Source organism: Schistocerca americana, unplaced genomic scaffold, assembly GCF_021461395.2.
Source record: "Schistocerca americana isolate TAMUIC-IGC-003095 unplaced genomic scaffold, iqSchAmer2.1 HiC_scaffold_47, whole genome shotgun sequence".
Lineage (NCBI taxonomy): Eukaryota > Metazoa > Arthropoda > Insecta > Orthoptera > Acrididae > Schistocerca > Schistocerca americana.
The window spans coordinates 532,501-537,500 of record NW_025726203.1 but is presented as its reverse complement, the minus strand read 5'-3'; the positions used below and the strand labels follow the sequence as shown (position 1 = coordinate 537,500).

Sequence of the window (5,000 nt, the reverse complement as noted above, 5' to 3'; positions counted from 1 at the left end):
CTCAAGAGCACCCTGGTAGGATTGCAACGGGGTCCGCCTCGGGACGCACGAGCACGCACGAGGCGCGTCGCACGCCTTCAGCTCGCCCCACCGGCAGGACGTCCCACGATACATGCCAGTTAAACACCGACGGGCGGTGAACCAACAGCGTGGGACACAAATCCAACTACGAGCTTTTTAACCGCAACAACTTTAATATACGCTATTGGAGCTGGAATTACCGCGGCTGCTGGCACCAGACTTGCCCTCCAATAGATACTCGTTAAAGGATTTAAAGTGTACTCATTCCGATTACGGGGCCTCGGATGAGTCCCGTATCGTTATTTTTCGTCACTACCTCCCCGTGCCGGGAGTGGGTAATTTGCGCGCCTGCTGCCTTCCTTGGATGTGGTAGCCGTTTCTCAGGCTCCCTCTCCGGAATCGAACCCTGATTCCCCGTTACCCGTTACAACCATGGTAGGCGCAGAACCTACCATCGACAGTTGATAAGGCAGACATTTGAAAGATGCGTCGCCGGTACGAGGACCGTGCGATCAGCCCAAAGTTATTCAGAGTCACCAAGGCAAACGGACCGGACGAGCCGACCGATTGGTTTTGATCTAATAAAAGCGTCCCTTCCATCTCTGGTCGGGACTCTGTTTGCATGTATTAGCTCTAGAATTACCACAGTTATCCAAGTAACGTGGGTACGATCTAAGGAACCATAACTGATTTAATGAGCCATTCGCGGTTTCACCTTAATGCGGCTTGTACTGAGACATGCATGGCTTAATCTTTGAGACAAGCATATGACTACTGGCAGGATCAACCAGGGAGCTGCGTCAACTAGAGCTGAGCAGCCGGCCGCCCGGGAGTGTGTCCCGGGGGCCCGCGCGAACACGCAAGCGTCCGCTCAATTATTCTGCAAACAGGAGGAGGCTGAGCTCCCCTGCACCATACACCTCGAAACCCTCTCAGGTCCCGGCGGCGCGCAGCGCCGTCCTAAGTACTTGGTCGGGTTCGAGAGAGGCGCAATCGCCCGGAGTTTGGCGAGTAGACGCTTTAGGTGCGACCACCCGTGCTCCCAACTGAGCTTGCCGCTGCCGACAGAGGCCCGGGAGCGTGCTGTCGTGGCATTGCCGGCGGGAGACAACACGCGCCACCTACGGTGACCGGCAGCTCCAACGCCAGCGCCACAGAAGGACAAAAGCCCCACTTGGGTGCCGAAGCGAACTCTCCCAGCACAGCGCACGCGCCAACACGTCCGCACAGCTGCGATACAAACCACCTGCGAGAACCGCAGAGGCGACCGAGCAGCAGACGGCGTCGCGGCGCCGAGCGCCGGGCGGCGGCGCATCCTCAGCGCACACAGTCCTCAATCGGACCAGCACACTGCAGATGTCCACCGCGCTTCGCACCGGGCCCGCGAGGACCTACTTTGGCCGCACGGCGCCGCGTGCAGGGTGCGCCGGCGCGCAGCTGCGCCGCCTGCCGCCTCCGTCGGCCGGCGCGCCTGCCACTGGCCGCCCCCACCAGCCGGCTGTAGCGCGTGCGCCCACGCACCGCGCGGCCAGCACGCCGGGAGGCCCCCCCTCACCGGCCGGGGACGGTCCCACCCAGCCACCGCCGCGTATCGCTTCACACCCAGATGCCATTCACGTTCGTGGGCATGGTGGGTATCGCTGGAACAACCGGTTGGTAGCTCAACCGATCGTCGCCATCACTGATTCACCTCTAGCGAGAACAACCGCACCACAACGGTTTACCAGTTGTTCATTTGCGTAACGTCACCAGCAAACGTAGGCGTCCATCGCCATTTGCAAATTCAACGATTGTTGCATGCCTGTGTCAGGTGTCACGACACACTATGTCTGCCCACATACACGCAACAACATGTGCACGCTTCGCGAACACGTGGAAGGTGGCCCCCGTACGTATGCGATGTCCATTGCGCGAACGACTGTCAACCGGCCTCTGTCGCATGTCGCAGATGTGGAACGCAGTGCACCATGCTATCACGGTGTGTGAGAAGAGACGACTACGTCTGACAACACGCGCCACTACATCAACAGACGGCTCATGCTGATCGCCATCCAGGGCATACCACACTGCAATCCAGCTCTTATAGGGAGACGACACGTAGCTGAGTGCACAACATTTGGACCGCATGGTTCGCCGTTGTTGGCGCAGTCGTTGTACGGTCACATGTACCACGATGTATCATTCAGTACATGAGGACCAATGTGCAGTACAGTGTGTGATTTGGACGTACAACATCAGCGGACAGTTGACACAGGCCGTACCACAGCGTAGGCTAAGTGCTTCGCCATGCAAATGCCAATGAACAACTGCAAATGCCAATGAACAACTGCAAAGGGCATTGAGCATGTACGTCCTGCTGCCATCCACATTACAGTGTATAGCTGCAAGGTGTTTAACATGAAGCGATACACTGGGGACCGGGCAGTGCGAGTAGCAAACTATATTGCGGGGGTTGCAGTTAGGCAACACTACACTAATTTAACGCGTCGTATGACAATTACAGAGCAGGTTAAGGCCCAACGTGTGTTGGGTTAAGGCCCAACGTGTGTTGGGTTAAGGCCCAACGTGTGTTGGGTTAAGGCCCAACGTGTGTTGGGTTAAGGCCCAACGTGTGTTGGGTTAAGGCCCAACGTGTGTTGGGTTAAGGCCCAACGTGTGTTGGGTTAAGGCCCAACGTGTGTTGGGTTAAGGCCCAACGTGTGTTGGGTTAAGGCCCAACGTGTGTTGGGTTAAGGCCCAACGTGTGTTGGGTTAAGGCCCAACGTGTGTTACGTTACGGCGCAACGTGGGTTACGTTACGGCGCAACGTGGGTTGCGTTACGGCGCAACGTGGGTTGCGTTACGGCGCAACGTAGGTTACGTTAAGGCGCAACGTAGGTTACGTTAAGGCGCAACGTAGGTTACGTTAAGGCGCAACGTAGGTTACGTTAAGGCGCAACGTAGGTTACATTAAGGCGCAATATAGGTTACATTAAGGCGCAATATAGGTTACATTAAGGCGCAATATAGGTTACATTAAGGCGCAATATAGGTCACTTTAAGGCGCAATATAGGTTACGTTAAGGCGCAATATAGGTTAGGTTAAGGCGCAATATAGGTTACGTTAAGGCGCAATATAGGTTACGTTAAGGCGCAATATAGGTTACGTTAAGGCGCAATATAGGTTACGTTAAGGCGCAATATAGGTTACGTTAAGGCGCAATATAGGTTACGTTAAGGCGCAATATAGGTTACGTTAAGGCGCAATATAGGTTAGGTTAAGGCGCAATATAGGTTAGGTTAAGGCGCAATATAGGTTAGGTTAAGGCGCAATATAGGTTAGGTTAAGGCGCAATATAGGTTACGTTAAGGCGCAATATAGGTTGCGTTAAGGCGCAATATAGGTTGCGTTAAGGCGCAATATAGGTTAGGTTAAGGCGCAATATAGGTTAGGTTAAGGCGCAATATAGGTTAGGTTAAGGCGCAATATAGGTTACGTTAAGGCGCAATATAGGTTAGGTTAAGGCGCAATATAGGTTAGGTTAAGGCGCAATATAGGTTAGGTTAAGGCGCAATATAGGTTAGGTTAAGGCGCAATATAGGTTAGGTTAAGGCGCAATATAGGTTAGGTTAAGGCGCAATATAGGTTACGTTAAGGCGCAATATAGGTTACGTTAAGGCGCAATATAGGTTAGGTTAAGGCGCAATATAGGTTACGTTAAGGCGCAATATAGGTTACGTTAAGGCGCAATACAGGTTACGTTAAGGCGCCATACAGGTTAGGTTAAGGCGCCATACAGGTTAGGTTAAGGCGCAATACAGGTTAGGTTAAGGCGCAATACAGGTTAGGTTAAGGCGCAATACAGGTTAGGTTAAGGCGCAATACAGGTTAGGTTAAGGCGCAATACAGGTTAGGTTAAGGCGCAATACAGGTTAGGTTAAGGCGCAATACAGGTTAGGTTAAGGCGCAATACAGGTTAGGTTAAGGCGCAATACAGGTTAGGTTAAGGCGCAATACAGGTTAGGTTAAGGCGCAATACAGGTTAGGTTAAGGCGCAATACAGGTTAGGTTAAGGCGCAATACAGGTTAGGTTAAGGCGCAATACAGGTTAGGTTAAGGCGCAATACAGGTTAGGTTAAGGCGCAATACAGGTTAGGTTAAGGCGCAATACAGGTTAGGTTAAGGCGCAATACAGGTTAGGTTAAGGCGCAATACAGGTTAGGTTAAGGCGCAATACAGGTTAGGTTAAGGCGCAATACAGGTTAGGTTAAGGCGCAATACAGGTTAGGTTAAGGCGCAATACAGGTTAGGTTAAGGCGCAATACAGGTTAGGTTAAGGCGCAATACAGGTTAGGTTAAGGCGCAATACAGGTTAGGTTAAGGCGCAATACAGGTTAGGTTAAGGCGCAATACAGGTTAGGTTAAGGCGCAATACAGGTTAGGTTAAGGCGCAATACAGGTTAGGTTAAGGTACGACATAGGTTAGGTTAAGGTACGACATAGGTTAGGTTAAGGTACGACATAGGTTAGGTTAAGGTACGACATAGGTTAGGTTACGGTACGACATAGGTTAGGTTACGGTACGACATAGGTTAGGTTACGGTACGACATAGGTTAGGTTACGGTACGACATAGGTTAGGTTACGGTACGACATAGGTTAGGTTACGGTACGACATAGGTTAGGTTACGGTACGACATAGGTTAGGTTACGGTACGACATAGGTTAGGTTACGGTACGACATAGGTTAGGTTACGGTACGACATAGGTTAGGTTACGGTACGACATAGGTTAGGTTACGGTACGACATAGGTTAGGTTACGGTACGACATAGGTTAGGTTACGGTACGACATAGGTTAGGTTACGGTACGACATAGGTTAGGTTACGGTACGACATAGGTTAGGTTACGGTACGACATAGGTTAGGTTACGGTACGACATAGGTTAGGTTACGGTACGACATAGGTTAGGTTACGGTACGACATAGGTTAGGTTACGG

General features: G+C 51.8%; 1 non-coding gene across 1 annotated transcript in view; it reads right to left on the bottom strand.

Annotated features, from left to right (window-relative positions):
* LOC124584196 overlaps positions 1-815 on the bottom strand; it is a 1,910-nt gene extending 1,095 nt beyond the window's left edge. The window contains exon 1 of the ribosomal RNA XR_006974599.1: positions 1-815. This exon is cut by the window's left edge and continues 1,095 nt beyond it. This is a non-coding gene — a ribosomal RNA (small subunit ribosomal RNA).
* Between the last annotated feature and the right edge of the window lie 4,185 nt (positions 816-5,000).